Genomic DNA, 16,766 nt, shown 5'->3' with positions numbered 1-16,766 from the left:
CGCGTTGCTCTAATTCACCTCCAAGCCACTAGAGGGGTGTTGTGTTATGTTTGTACAGTTTTGGGGCATGCTTGTCGACTTCCTCTTGTCTAGTTTAACGGAGAAAAAAAATAAACAATGCAAGATGGAACGCTTGAATGTGGATCTTCAGCTCATCAACATGGAATAAATGTTGATCATACAGATGTTGAGGCGCAGGCGACGCAGAAGACGGTTTCGAGGCGGTCTGTCCAACTTTTTGATGACGCATAGGGTTCTTCTAGCCTCGGGTGAAAACCAGCTAGCTGTGGCAGCTAGCTTCAAACTGGCGTCAAGCACTGCATCCAGCGTTTTTTCCAAGGTCTGCAAAGCACTCCAGCCCAATTTGTTTGCTGTGTCCTAGAACCAGCCAGTGTAAAGCCATAGCAGATTTCTGGCGTCTATGGAACTTCCCAAACTGCGTTGGAAGCCTTGATGTTAACGTTATCATAAAAAGCACCTAGGCACTCTCAATCAGTGATGATGTATCGTGTGTGAACTGTCTGTTGTTGAAAATTAAAGATCAAAACAACTCTTCTTACACCAAACCTGTGCTTTATTATTTATATACTTGAAATTTGACACGTAAATAATAGCAGACTCACAGCAAACATATGCACACAATAAATGATGAAGTGCACCAACCAAAAATACGACATGAAGTGATAAAAAGCTGGCAGTTTTTGGCCGACTGGGTCACCGCTTCGTGTGGCCACTCGATTCTGAAGACACACGTCTCGGTGGTTGTTCCATTTTTTTATTCAATCGCTGACCTAGCCATTTGGCAAACTTTATGATGTCTTGATGAGACTTGCTGTTCGATGATACTTCCGTCGGCTTGGTTCATTTTTGCGTGTAGAAAAATGTTTTACTATGGCGGTGATTTCGCGCTGAACCGGAAACAACAGTCTGAGCGAACCAATCACAGTCCATTCCCGCCACGTCATATTTGTTGACGCGATGCTAGGGTTTGAAAAATCAATAGGATCACATCAGGCTACGGCGCAGGGTTGTAAATCAGGTCTTCCTTGACGGCGCAGGCCTGACGCGGATGTATTACTCGGCCTTTAGACTCACCCCTGGGGTTCGATTGAACCCAGGTTGAGAACCACTGATCTAAAGGAAATCATAATTACTATGTAACCCATAACAAAGATGCATTTGACACCGCCGTGTTACAGGATCTTAAATTTGCTAAATGGTGCCTATGATCAACTGCCGACCAATCCAGGTGGCACCCTAGTTCTCTATCAAAATATCAAATAGGATAGGCTCCTGTCCAACGGCATTGACTTCAACACAAATGGATGGAACTTTCAGAGCTCCCTGACTTCAGTCTTCCAACCCAACGTGAATGTATTGTAATCTGTTGACGTGAACCAAACAAGCCTCCTATCAGTTAAATGTGGGTCAGAGGTCCCAGCACGCATACGTGAGTAAATACCGCTGAGATTGGCGGGGTGGAGGGTGAGGTGAAGGCAAAGGGGGGTGTTTGTGCTGTCAGCTTTGGTTCCCAGCGTGGCCCCTCTTGCACGGCTGGCCCCTCCCTGGCCTTTTGTGTGCAAACCCCTGGCTCCCCTGTGGACTCTCTGGCCTTTCACTTGCGACTGTGTCGAATCACCCCCTCCCACCTCTTCGTTCACCAAACATCAAATGTCTTCGAGTGGCCCGTCACCCCGAAGGAAGGCGGAAAAGATGAGCTTCTCATAAAACGCCCCCCTTGTAGACCACTACAAACTAGCTGATAATGGCTGCACATGTTTTGCAGAATGTTATTTTAATGCAATACATGTTTAAAAAATGTTCATGGTAGCAGATGAGCTGGAGTTGACCGTAGATGACTTGATTTGAGAGGCAGAGTACACCCTGGAATGGTTGATAGCAGGATTATCATACAGGTGTGCTTAATGCATTTGGGACCGGTCTTGGTCCAAGGCTACATTTTGAAGGGCTTTGATGTGACTCACCAAAACTCAGTTTTGGTGCTGATGACGGTCTTTGTCTAAGCCTTGTTTGGTCTTTTTTAATCTTGGTCTCGTTATTGCTTCAGTCTTGTGTCTTTCATTGTCTCGGTCTTGTTTAAATCTCTGTCAGTCTTGTTTTGGTCTTGTTTTGAGATCGGTTTGGGTCTCGGTCTTATGTTGGTTATGTTTCGATCTTAGTCTCGGTCATGTTTCGATCTCTGTCTCAGTTTTGTTTTAATCTTGGTATTGTTTTTATTTTGGTCTCGATCTTGGTCTTGTCTAGATCTCGGTTTTGTTTTGATCTTTTTTTATTTTATTCTTAGTCTTGTTTTGGGCCAAATTTCATCTTGGTTTTGGTCCAGCTTCACACTTGGTGTTGTTTTGATATTGCTTCAGTCTCGGTCTTTTGCTCTTGTTTTGAGATTGGTTTGGGTGTCGGTTTTGTTTTGGTCTTGTTTCGATCTTGGTCTCGGTTTTGTTTTAATCTTGGTACTGTTTTTATTTTGATCTCGATCTTGGTCTTGTTTAGGTCTCGTTTTTTATTTGGTCTTGTTTCGATCTTGGTCTTGGTTTTGTTTTAATCTTGGTACTGTTTTGTTTTTTGGTCTCGATCTTGGTCTTGTCTAGGTCTCGGTGTTGTTTTGGTCTTGTTTGATTTGGTTCTTAGTCTTGTTTTGGCCCTAATTTCATCTTGGTTTTAGTCTAGCTTTATTCTTGGTGTTTTTTGATATTGTTGCAGTCTTGGTTTTTTGCTCTTGTTTCATGATTGGTCTTGATTTGGTCTTGTTTTGATTTTTGTCTCCATCTTGTTTTGGGCTCTGTCTTGGTCTTGCTTTAATCTTGATGTTGGCCTCAGTCTGTCTTTGGTCTTGTTTCAGTCTTGGTCTCATTTTTGGTCTTACATATGTCTTGTTTCGATCTTAGTATTAATCCTGCTCTTATTTTGGTCTTTTTTTTACCTTCGCCTTATTCTCGGTCTTGTTTTGTTCGCAGTCTTGAGCTTGACTCCCAAAAGTCTTGAGCTTAACTTGGTAATGGTGATTTCCGGTTTCAGGCTAGTCTTGGTCTAGTATTAGTCATGGTTTTGAGCAACAAACTACTGCTATGGCCGGCAAAGAGGCCACTCTAATATGCTCAGTTCAATTGGATGAACCTAACGAGGGAGATTCAGACAAACATTTTCACACTCACATTAACACCTGAGGACAATTTTAGTTTTAAATCAAGTCAAATTACTGTGGCAAAAATTAGGCAAAGCTAAAGGAGCTTCCACTCCATTTCAAGCAAAACAAGTCATAACTAGGACGCGGTCGCAAGAGTACCGTATGCGAGGATTCACCCAAACTGTACATTCAAAAGATCATAGCTCACTTGCAGTTTCTTTTAAGGTATATGTTGTTTTGCCTTGTTTTGCAAGAAAATGAGCCTTACAATATTTGAGTCTCTGTTGACTGAACTTTTCACACTAACTCAGAAGGCACCTACAAACTGTACACATGAAACTTGGACCTATTTGAGAAGCTTCTATGGACCAAGGTCCAATTCTGTGTTGTTTTGTTGCTGCAGTAACAGGATCATGACAGAATTTGGGCAACTCGAGGCCTTCTTTTTCCTCCTTAGCTTCTTTCTTTTTTCTCCAGACGTTTGCTGTTTTGTTGTGTTTGGATTGGATCACACCCAAAGAGGCTGCACCTGCCGTCTGAGACTGCTCACTGCCGCCACGTGTAATGAATTCTGTGATCATGTTGTTGACTCATGTCCATATGCACAACACATGGCTGTGTCACTGCCACCACCGACTAACATTAAGACATGCTCCGATGCCAAAAAAAATGACCACGCGCCGCACCCATATAGTCTCATGAGCCCAGTCAACAACACTAGGGGATTGTGTTGTTTTTCACTAGCGCAATTAACTGGAGATTTGCCTAGTTGTAACGATTAATTAAACATTGACTGTAAATGCTTGAAAAAACATTTTAGTTACATGTAAAAGCTAAAGTGCCTGTGACACGTAAAAGCATGTTTATTTCATAATACACGCGGTATTTTATGCCCCTGAATGATATGGGCCGCTTGGATGTGTGTTGAAGCGATCGCTATTTTTATTTAGTTTTTTGTATCCCGCGCCATGAAAATGAGTGACTTCCGGCTTCGGTCTTGCATTGAGGAGGAGGGCGCTGTGACGTGTACGGTAGAAGAAATCCTCTTCACGCTACAGTGTACTGTTGTGTATGAGGAAGAAGGATTCAGCTGATTTTGCGGATTAATATGTTTATTTTTCGCATCACGCCAGCCAAACGGCTGCAGAAAAATCATTCTGTATGAGGGAGAAGCGTATGCGCCTTTTTGGAGTTTCAAAAGGTTCCCATTCACCGTGGATATTGACTGTGGGACCATTGGACTTACGAGGAAGTGAGTAAACATCTTGTTTTGTATTATGTCAAATACGAATACAGCGATTACAAAGTAAACACTACAAACTTTCTTTAAATGAAGGACTACTTACGTTTGATCATTGATAGGCATGTAAAAAGCTCTCCTAATGCTCATTAGCAGCAGCACGTTAGCTGCACAACAACTCCATCCACCCTCCTCCGGGGAACGAACTGTAAATTGCTCTCCGCCGGGCGGTTTGCCGATCCGCAATGGCAATCGACAACCGGGTCGTCATGTCAAATAATCCAGGATAGTTATGTGTGATTTTCCGCTTCGAAGACTTTGAAACATCACTCGGTTCGGGTTAGCATGTCAGCTAGCTGTCACGCCTTCTGGTTTGTTTACATTCTCCGAAGCCGGGGAAGGGAAATGACATATGTCCGATTTAGGTGTCATAAAATATCGTTCGGGAGGTGCGACAGTAAAGGTGAAGTCGACAGTTTTGACCATTATGGAGTAATTTTGCCATGTCGTCCTGAATAAATGCATTTTTATTATTTCATATTCCATTCAGCACAAGACTGTGATTTGTCATGACCATGCCATTTATTTAGCAATTGGGGAAAATACTTGGATAAAAAGAATATCCTGTAAAAATATTGAAGTAAAGAGACAGAAACAATGACATTTTGCCGCTCTCTTCGTCGCGTTTTCCTCATTGTGAATAGTTCCCCCTCGACGGGCTGACTGGTCCTTCTCAAGCCATTTATATAGCTATTGGGGAAAAATACTTGGATAAAAAGAATATCCTGTAAAAATATTGGAGTAGAGAGACAGAAACAATGACATTTTGCCGCTCTCTTCGTCGTGTTTTCCTCGTTGTGAATAGTTCCCCCTCGACGGGCTGACTGGTCCTTCTCAAGCCATTTATATAGCTATTGGGGAAAAATACTTGGATAAAAAGAATATCCTGTAAAAATATTGGAGTAGAGAGACTGAAACAATGACATTTTGCGGCTCTCTTCGTCGCGTTTTCCTCGTTCTGAATAATTCCCCCTCAATGGGCTGAATAGTAAAACCGATGAGCCCAGTCTACCGCTGACGTCATCCACCTGTTGGGGACGCTAAAGCCCTATAATGGTAGGCGTGGCTAACCGGCAGATTAAAAGACTAATTTCTCGTCATCTGTGCTTTGCTAAATTGTTGTATATAGTCGAATCGTCTCAAAATATGATTCTAATTCACATAATAATGCCATTTAAGACTTTTTTTCTCATGTCATATGCTCTTTAAATAGTTAAATGCTGTATTCAGAACACTGGCTGCACCGGGTCTTCCATGAAATGCATTTTAAATTCCTCGATCAATTGAAAACAATGCTAATACAGAGACAAAATGACGGACAAGTGGGCGGAACCACACAGCGAGCACGTGGTTTTGTGACGTCGGTGGGTAGGGTATATATGCCAGCGGGTGCGTTAACAGCGTCAAATATTTTAACGTGATTAATTTAAAAAATTAATTAACGCCCGTTAACGCGATAATTTTGACAGCCCTAGTTTATTTACATTTTACAAACTTTTCCAGCGTTATTTCGTTGTGCAAATGCATTTAAAATTATCATAAAAATATGTAGACTATTTAAACATTATGAAAAGTTGCGGGTTTTTTCTGCCAACTGAGAATTCCTTACAAAAGACAGGCTTTAATGCGCAGGCATTGTCACCAAATGTGATCACGCAAAACGCAACCAGTCCGTTTTTCCAAGCAGCAAGCAGTGATCTGTCCATGTCTGACTGTCCATGTCTCCTCCTCACAAATAATACATAGAATTTTGAGGGATTTTTTCTCGGTCTTGGGCCTACAAATAAAATATAAAATTTCGTTTTTTTTTTCTGGGCTCGGGCCTACAAATAAAACATAACATTTTGGGGTTTTTTCGGGCCTGCAAATCAAGTTAATTGATCGGGCTCGGGCGGGTCAGGCATTAATACCAGCGGACCCGGGTCGGGTCGGGCTTGATTTTTTTAGGCCCGATCTTACCTCTTGATGACCTTAAATTGGTTGCAGTTACACGTCGAGGAACGCTCCCTCCAGAACAAAACACGACAGGATTTGACCAACATTGTGACAATGCTGACCAAAAATGACGTAATGTCCAGGTTATAAAATCGCCCAGCAGCCTTCCACGCACAGAGAGTGCCAGTGGGCAACACAGGTCAAGTCTGTGAAAGTGTCCAACCGGCTTCATTCTCGGAATCTTGTCATGCACGAAAGCAATGACGAGAGTAAATCCTGCGTTACCTTATACGGGAAATTCCCTGGTAATATGTGTGAAAAGGGCTACAGGCAACGCGACTTGTCAGACAGAGAGAGACGCTGGGGAGAACTACGTAGAATAAATGAATAATAAAAATCAGTGAAAACGGATGACGCTAAGCAAGCTGTTTATTAGGCTTGTATTGTTAACACTTGTGTATGTAAATCTGACATTAGTAGATTGTTCTTATTGGAGATGCTTCTGTGGCAGCATGGCAGTTTTTTTTTTTTTTTTTTTTGACAGTTGCCGTCATATTTTCGGGATCAAAGCACCGTATGCCGAAACGGCGTTCCGCCATCGTATTTCTTGGCGGAACGCCGATCCGGTGCGTTCCGGCCCACTTTCACCCCTGATAACAGCATTATCTGCATATACACTTTTTGCTGGGGTAGGGACATTTATAAGATCAAACCGACTGGGTGAACGGGGGTCAGGGCTACATTTCTCATCAATATGAACCTCATAAAGTGATAGGCTAAATGATCAATACAAAATAAATCTGTATTGACTAATACTAACTTTCATGTGAATTGGTTCAGGTGATACACCTTTTGATTCAAACCTTTGTTTTAAAAAACTATTAAAGAAACATTTTGAAAACTTCCAGAATAAATGTCTGGATTTTATTAGCAAATTTAAATAGCAAAATCTGAACACAAATTATATTAACATACACAAGAAATACAAACTTTTTAATCATCATGGAACTATTTATAAGGGGATAATCCTTAGTTCACCACATTTCTTAGTTAATTTACCATTAACGGCAGAAAACATATAAGAGGATATATTTCTCAACGCAGCTTCCTCCTCGAGTTCGAGAAATTCCCACAGATTATTATTATTATGCTAACTCTGATGCAGGTCAGACTTTCGGTAGCAAAATTAGTGGTGTGTTCCCCACCTCCACAACATTGACGTGTTTTTACATTGCTTACAGTGGCTGCTGCTGGCAGAAAAAAGAACGTACTTGTATTTCTGTCGGGCTGTGAATGTGTGTATGTGAGGGGGGAGGGGGCAAGTCATCAGCCAATCAATCGTGCGTTTGAGGGGGAAAAAAATGGACTGGCACATTCAGCAAGTGAATATGGGTCAATGTAAGTCTGAACATAATGAAAATACCGTAATTCACTTAATAATGGTCGGGTCAATTCTATCCTTACAACGTATAGGAAGACAATCTAAATGACCTTTATAACTGAAGTCATTATATAATGCAAATAAAGTTGCTTAAAAGTTGGTGGGGACAATTTCAGCATCCTGAAAAGTTGCTCATGTTATGTCCCTACCGTCTCAATGCAAACCTACGCCCTTGATATGGAGGGATTTTGGGGTCACTTCCTGTTGATATGCAGGGATTTTGGGGTCGCTTCCTGCTGATTTGAGGGCATTTCATGTTCACTACCTGTACATATTGGGCCACTTTCTGTTGATATTGGTGCATTTCAGGGTCACTTCCTGTTCAGATTGGGCCACTGTTGATATGGGGTCATCTCAAGGTCACATACTGGTGATATCGGGCCACTTGGGTTAGAAATCAATTGGACAGAATGGTTTTTCGTGCAATTGAAATGAATAGTGAATAGAGACATTGGAATTTGATGGGAAAAATATAATAATAATTGTTAATATAAATTTCTACTTTTTTAAATACCCCAAAATAGTCACTTGCTCCATGTGTCAAAAAATGTTTACTGAATTACTAAAAATAGTTACTTGCTCTATAAATGGTTAAAAGTTTGAATAGCTGTTAACTGTCCACTGGGGCACTACCAAGGATTTTGGGTCCCATGAAAAGATATCACTTTGGGCCCCACCACCAGTGCCAGGGGACACACACATATTTAGAGTCTCAACTACGTAATTTTCTGCATTCTGGTGAATCTTTACACCCTAATTTGTGTATTTTCTGCATCAATTTAAGATGAAAATATATTTATGTAAACATACAGCCTATACAGCAATAATGAATAGACTGATATCATCTATAAGAAATGTACTGAAGGCCATCTTTTACAATCTAAATATATTTTTATTAGAAATATTCTCAAAGCAATTACTATAATAAATGACTTAGAATAAATGTTTTGTTTTAACTAAACTATACTACAGTATTCATTACAGTATACAACTGTTTTAGTATGAAGAGATTGCTAAGGGTTTGCCTGCTGTACTGATTAAATGCACGCTAAAAGTGGAGCAAACACTAGCTAGCAAACAATTACAGTATTTCATGATGGAGTAGGCTTAGCCTCATCTGGAAACTCACGATCTCCACTTTAGGCTACAGCTCCGAATTGAGGTCAATTGTTAACAAACTAAATTCAATTGATGACAAACTCAATTCAATAAATTCTTGACAAACTGGATTCAAGCTGATTAAAAAAAAATGTCCACGCCAACTTAAGTTTCAACATCTGTAGGATACCAAAGAAATGCCGTCATTATTTGGAATTCATGTTTTTAAATAGGTGAATGTCGCTCATTGAGGCCGGTAAAATCCCATATTTCTTACGGAGTGAGCTGGGACCTCGCTTCGGAGCTAAGATAACAGGTTAATTTTCAGCACTTCACTGACACAAGACACCAACCTTGCTTTGTGAAGTACTTTGTCACATCCTGTTGGCCTTTTCTACCAATCTCCTGTTTTGCTTTCTTTTCTTTTCTGTTTTGAAAACCAGATTTTTGTTTTGAAAACATTTCTGCAGTACCACGCTCCGCGCACTCCGAGTCATTGACTGGTGTAAATGCCCTGCTGCTCCCCATCTGATCGAAGGAAGGGCGGACCAAACCATTTAATGAAAATACTGGGGTTGCGGGGGTGGCTGGCAGGAAATAGATATGCTCTCTGGGTGTTTACTTTTTGCAGAAACAAAACAAGAGACAGAAACCCTTCGTTTGATTCCTATTAAAATTATAATGATTAATATTTAAATTTGCAAACGATTACCTAATGTTCGAATTTTCTTTGTGGGCCCCCAACAGGGCATGGTCCCTTAGAATCAGTATCACTTATCACTTTTCAGCGCCCCTGACTGTCCTAGAAAGGTTTAGGAAAACCTTTCATGATCACACCAAACCTCTAGATCAGACATGTCCCAAGTCCGGGGCCAAATGCGGCCCGTGGTCAAATTTCATCCGGCCTCCAGCCTCTGTCATAAAATCAATCACGTCTGGCCCGCACACAGTCTTAATAAATTGGTCAGCAGTACTGCTACCAGCACATGAAGTAGCTTACACACTAAATGCTGCTTCTCATTTACCCACTAAAAGGTAGCAGCACTCTAACCAACACTACCCGTTACTCCCAATTTTCTAAAATGGCAACAATCAACAATAAAAAAGTTGACTGTGACGGCGAACTCTTAAAGGATAGGTAGAAATTGGATGATTACTTCACTAAAATACGCAACAACTGTGTCTGCCTCATTTGCAAAGAGACAGTCGCTGTTTTTGAAGAGTTCAATGTGAGGCGATATTACCAAACAAGACACGTTGACATGTAAGACAAGATTACAGGGAAGGTACGTAGCAAGAAATTGAAGCTAGTTCAATTTTACAGCAGCAGTGTTTCACAAGAGCCCGACAGTTGAAAGAGAACGCCACAAAGGCTAGTTGCAAGATTGTTGAAATTATTAATTTAAAAAAATACCGTATTGGCCCGAATATAAGACAGTGCTTTTTTTTGCATTGAAATAGGACTGAAAAAGAGGGGGTCATCTTATATTCGCGGTCTAGACATTATACCCATTCACGACGCTAGATGGCGCCAGATATCATTGAAGCGATGTTCTGTCATGACAGATCTCAGCTACTCGCCCCATTCAAGACGCTAGATGGCGCCAGATATCATTGAAGCGATGTTCTGTCATGATAGATCTCCGCTACTCTCAAGTTTAACCAGTTAGCATTATTTTATTGCAATGTTTTTCCTTATTCAGATTTGTTTCAAGACTACAGTTACAGTTAGACTTCACTTTGATGGTTAATGCAGTTATTGCTATTTTGTTGTTTTATCACAATAGATTGGTTTATTTACATTTCAAAAACCAGAAGCCATTCATTTACGGATGTGATTGCACTTAAGTTTACATATTTAAATGTTCAGATATTAAGATTAAGATTTGAAGGAAGCAATATAACATGCTTTTTCTCTCAAATATATTGTTATTACCATTTGTTTCAGATGTACTGTAATTATTTCTGTATAAAAATTAATTTGGTGTTCAAAAAGTCTTTTTTCAAACTTGAGTGTTGTATAAGAGTGGGTAGTCTTATAATTAGGACCGTCTTATATTCGGGCCAATACGGTAATAAAGCAAATGTGACACACAGAATGGCTTGCTAAAATTTGCTTAAATATATTGTTCTACGTAAAGGACGTCAGCCAAGGTCGGCCCCTCACATTTTTACCACACCAAATCTGGGCCCCTTTGCAAAAAGTTTGGACACCCCTGCTCGAGATTAAAATCAGTTTACACCCAGGCCAGGTCAGTTTTTATTCTCCTTCAGCAGCAGGTTACACTATGAAATGTGTTAATGCACACAATCCATGTTGGGAACCAACTCCCTCCTCCTTGCTGTCTTCCAAGATTCCTCTTCCACCCTCCGCCTACCTCCCTCCTTCTCTCCTCCCCCCGGTGGGAGCAACGTGCAAGCGGGGCTGGGACATTCCAGCCTGGCCGCCGCTGCCATGATCCACGGAGCAACTCGACTCTGGCTCCAGAGGTGCGAGTGTCGCCGAAGAACACCTCCGTTCAGCGGCTCCTGACGAGGGAGCGCGTTAAACCATCAAAGTTGGATTCTTTTCGCCTTCTTTTTGCTTTTTAAAACAAAACACACAAAGTGGAATACCGCCCACACCTGTGAAAAGTGCTCCACCGTCCACCAACCAGCTGAACTCTTGGCTTTTTACCCCCATCCACTTTCTCCATTTGTTGAACTTTGGCCCCGCTTTTCGCGACTCTTTCGCGGGGCCGAGGCTCCACGCTCCCCGGTGCGGTGGTCGCCGTATCGCGCGCGTGGAATGGAGGGCACTTTGCGGAGTTTTCAACGGGAGAATGCGTTTGGCTGCTGATTCAGTCCAAGGGAACCAGCACTCCTGGAACAGAGGTAAGGGGTACGCAAAGGTAGTTCGGCTGGCTGGTTGTGAAACATTAGTTTTAGGAGCCCAGGAATAGTCCGAGTGAACCGGGAAAGGCTTGCCAAGAGACCGGAGAATGTTGTATTTGGCGGAAGAAGTCTCTGAGAGGGGCCGGGGGGAACATGCTAAATGGCCGGGAAAGGCTCACCGAGACCCGGGGAGGGTACAGTGAGCAGCTGTATAGAAGGCTTGTTGAGTGAGTGTCTCAAGAATGTTTGCTAAGTGGCCGGGGAATGTTCAATGAGATGCGGGCAAATCTCTTGGAAAGTCATTCTACGTTACCGGTGAGTGGTCACTACAGTGGCCGGGGGAAGTTGCGCTGAAGCCTGGGGAAAGTTTAGACAAGCACCGGGAGAGAGCCCCGGAGCTTTAAAATTTTGTAAAGCTGGATTTTTAGATTATTTTCATACACTTTTCGTGTTTGTTTACTGTCATCCCCACTATAAATATTTTTGGGGGAAGAGGAGGAAACAACTCCAAAAAAACTAACAAAAAAATAAAATCTATTGACTGGCATTACAAAAAAGTACAAGTAAAAGGTACATTGGTTTTTTAAATCCAATTTAACAAAAAAATAGTGATTCAACATGGCATGAAGTATTAGTCATTTTTACATTTTATGTTCCTTTATGATGAGACGAGAAAATTAAAAACACACTCTTCAAAAACAACTTGTTTTTGTAAATTTGACAGCCCATTACTCCAAAACTACTTGCAAAACACTTCCAGGTGACTGACACGAGGGAGACAGTATTCCTACTCAACAGAACATGTCTAAAAATGGCCATTATGTCCGCTTTTGGCGTGCCGGTGTCAACAACATCCATTAAAAAAAAAAAAAGTCCAAACATGGAGTGTTGAATCATCACTTTGTACTAAAAGAAAACTCAAAGTTACACTTTGGGGAGCCATATTTCCGCCACATTAAACCTGCTGCAGAAACATGTTGAGTTTCTCTCTCGGCTCAGGGAGCTTGAATTGTTTTAAATCGAGTGTGTGACGTTCATTTTTATTGAATTTGATGTCAAATCTGTTAGTCAAATCTGAAAGTTAGAGTTTAACTGACAACACATTTAACTGTATACAATCAGTATCATATATTGACATCAAATTCTAATGATTTCATCCTAATACAGTTTTAATTCTAGCCTCTGGGCCTTCAGTGTGACACTTGTTCCCAATCAGGAGAAGCAACACTGATTAATATATCAATTACTGTTATAGATGCCAGATAATTGCTGAATGGTGTTGACTGTAATGCGTTTTTTTTTTTTTTTTTTTCTGTCAGCAAAGTGAACACTCCAAACAAGTGATGGGGAACAAAGGGTCCAATGAGAACGAAGCGTTGGTGCAACACACATGGCTGCCCTCGCATAAAAAACGCCTCTGAGTTCAAACACTGGGCGCCGCTTTGTGATGTCAATGGGCGACAAGCAGACACTTCCGACGCCATTCAAATCCTTTCAGGGATCGCTGATATTGTCGAGTTGCTCTTTTGTTGTGTGAAATCAGATGGAAATCCTTTTTACGTTTTCTTTCAATTCATCCCCACAAATTGTAGTTCGAACTGCTGTTTTTGCACAAATTCCCTCATGGCGTCTTCATTGTCGAGTTGACGCACGGTCTTAACCATTTTAAGGTGCTCATTTGATTTGAAGAAGCGAATAAACATTCGTTTATTTGCCCCTCCCAGTCGAGATGGATTGGACGTCTAGTGGCTTCAACGGCACTGAAACATGAGCATTCACTGCCAACCTCCCAGGTTTAATAAATTGGGTGTCTATCGTGGTCAATAACAAGAAAAATTAAGTTGAAAGGAATTTTAGTTTAACAAACAAACAAAAATACAATGCAATTCAGTGCAATGGCACAGAGCTGGGACAGGTTTGTTCACATATCCACCAAAAGATGTCACCATTGCGTATTCAAACTAGTGTTGCACCGATACCATTTTTTTGGCCAGGATACCGATACCTGGCTGTGCAGTATCGGCCGATACCATACCTATGCCACTTTGTTTTGAAGTATATATTCAAAGTGAATCCAGTAGAACTTTTTATTGCATACCTGGTATGGGTGACAATAGTTAAATAAACATTGGGGTCTCAAAGGCCAAATAGTGCTGAATTCATGAAATTAAAATATATACAATACTGGCCCAGCAATAAGAAAGTAAAAATACAATGAATGAATCATGAAAACTTTTTTAAACCCTTGACTTTTGGCTTTCAAAGGCCAAACATTGCGACTTTCATGAAATTCTAAGTAATAACAATTTACCACAGCAACCTGTCTCTCTATTAGCCTCCCTCTCTGTGGACCAGCAGCAACACACACTTAGCTTAGCTTACTTCTCCAGCACTTTTGAATAGGCTTGCCACCTGTCCTTTGAAATAACGAATCGTTCCGAATTGGGAATTAAAAGTGCTCCGTATTGAACCGATGCAAAATGTGTGTACATATGTGTGTATTTATTTATATATATATATATGCATTACTATGCATTTTATGAGTTTTGGTGATGTCCCTTTTGTTCGTCGCCTGTACGGCTTTGGGCGCGAGGGGGGCATCCCTTATTTCTATTTCTGAAAGGTGGCAACCCTACTTTTGAAACAGGTCTCAAATTACTGCGGCATTTCTTTCAGTAAAAGACAATAAAAGTAAAGTAGACAAAGTGAGCTGACCTTTCTCTTGGTAGCAGTTGCTGCTGTTGTAGCCTCAAACTCTTTGTGTTCGTTCACGTTTCTTCTTCAAATGTTTTATCAGGTTCGAGGTATTGAAACTGGCCACCTCTCGAAACTTTCAGGCCTCAAATCTTGCATGCAGCCATTGTACTCGACCGAAATTATAAGATGAAATATGTCCAGACTGCTGACATTTTCGTCTCGTACTTTGTTTTTCCTACATATGAAAAAGCCACCACCACCATTTCGGGCTGGATTGGCGCCCCCTGCCAATATTGGTATCGGTATTGGTGCATCTTTAATTCAAACGTATCCCCAAAGAAAAAAAAGCCTGACTGGGTGAAACCCTGTAATAAAATAATTGAGACCCGGCATCGACTTTTTTGGACGTCACATTTGGGGTCACGTAGACCAAATTTGGATACCAAATGTTAATTTAATGGCCTGCGTGATCCAAATTTAATTTCCAAATATGTGGACGCCAGGCTTTAGGAGGTTAAGTTTTTTTAAATGACCAAAAATAGTTACTTGCTCTAAAAACAGCTTTTTAAAAAATCAAAGTAAACCAACGGCATTAATTGCCATCTTTTTAGAAATGTAACCGTAAAAAAGAACTAGAAAGTGCATCGAATTCTAAAACAAACAAAAACAGTAAAACCAAAGATCTTTATCAATCACTACATCATGTTTAGTCATGGAAATGTAAAGCTTCACTGAAAACATCTTTTATATACCCCTAGATGTACACAGTTCATAGTTTGGGTATCATTCTTAGAGATCACTAGCTAGATTAAGACTCTTATAAAAGGACAGATTACCTTTCTGTCGATGTGCCTTTCATAAACTTCACAAACAAAAGAAAAAAATGTCAAAACAATATAATTAATAACCATTAAAAGCATTTTGTTTAGTCAAGTGCATTTCTGCCTCACATATACCTTTCAAAAACAAAAAGGCATCACGTTGAGCTATGCAAACCGTCCACGTCCAAGTTTATTCACTGCCAGCCTCCCACCTCAAATGGATTGGCCGTCTGATACTCATTAAAATTCCCTGCAGAATGAATTAAAGACACCCAAGACTGGACGTCTTTAATCGTCAACGGCACTGAAATTTGAAGATCTCAGGAATCAGCTAGAGCTGAAACGAATACTCGAGTAACTCGAGTTTAAAAACTGATCCGAGTAATGTTATTCACCTAGAGGAATCGTTTAATTTTGCCAGCTCTAAGCATCACGTTTTGCCCGGACTACTTTTCATGCGGGACAACGCGCTGACGTCAAGTGCGTAGAGGAAGAAGCAATAAAAAAAACAAAAAAAAACCTTACTGCTGCTGACAGCCGTTACAAACTGCGCCAATGTTGCTAAAAACTACGCCCGCATGTTGCTACGGTGGTAGCAGGTAGCGTCTGATGCGTGTCATCGATATCACATGTGCGTAGAACTAGATGCGAAATGACCGACTCGGCGGCGTTAATAAAACAGCCGCCATCTTAAAACAGTACACTTCTCAGCGCGCATAAATCAGATTAACTTTACTGTCACTCGCTCACGTAACGTTATCTCTGCAGAGGGCTAGGTTTCTTTTCATTATGACCACTGTCGATGCGTGGCTACCTCTTACATACAGGCTTTATTTAATCTTTGAAAACAGCGCTCTAGAGTGATTATGGTGTAAAATAAAAACTTAATAATGCTAACTGTCAATTTTAGCTCAGTAGTCATTGCTGGATAAAACACCAAGTAGCACTGGTGCCCAATGTGCTCCAATACAGCACAGCATTTATTTTGAACACTGCAAAAACTCAAAATCCTATCAGGATTTACAGTTTAGACTGACTTAAAACTTAACTAGAACTTATAGCTTGACACAAGTGGACATTCAATTGAAACACGTGGGAATACCACCTAACTTTTAAGTGATGTGTGTTATGAATCGTAATGACATTTTTAGGGGAGAAATTTTTCATAAGATCTAAAAGTTTTTTGATTGAAAGCAGTGAATTAGTCTTTTTTTTTCATTTGAGATGCAATTGTTAGCTGTTTTCAACAATGTACATCGAAAATAAAGACATTGATTGACTGAAAATCGTTCAATATTAGATGAAATGTCTTGATTTCTCATCTATATTTTAGGGCTGTCAAAATTATCGTGTTAACGGGCGGTAATTAATTTTTTAAATTAATCACGTTATAATATTTGACACAATTAACGCACATGCCCCGCTCAGATTAAAATGACAGCAGTGTAATGTCCG

At 40.7% G+C, this 16,766-nt stretch overlaps 1 protein-coding gene across 2 annotated transcripts in view; it reads left to right on the top strand.

Moving 5' to 3' along the window:
• LOC130917402 (cell adhesion molecule-related/down-regulated by oncogenes-like) overlaps positions 1–16,766 on the top strand; it is a 134,058-nt gene that overhangs the window by 20,420 nt on the left and 96,872 nt on the right. The window contains exon 1 of one of the 2 annotated variants that reach the window (XM_057838762.1): positions 11,353–11,793. The exons of the other annotated variant lie outside the window; for it this stretch is intronic. The gene's annotated coding sequence lies outside the window, so the exon portion shown is untranslated. Of the gene's footprint in view, positions 1–11,352; positions 11,794–16,766 lie in introns of those variants that run through there. 2 annotated transcript variants of the gene reach the window in all.

The sequence above is a fragment of the Corythoichthys intestinalis genome, chromosome 6 (assembly GCF_030265065.1).
Source record: "Corythoichthys intestinalis isolate RoL2023-P3 chromosome 6, ASM3026506v1, whole genome shotgun sequence".
Taxonomy (NCBI): domain Eukaryota; kingdom Metazoa; phylum Chordata; class Actinopteri; order Syngnathiformes; family Syngnathidae; genus Corythoichthys; species Corythoichthys intestinalis.
This window is presented reverse-complemented; position numbering and strand designations above follow the sequence as displayed.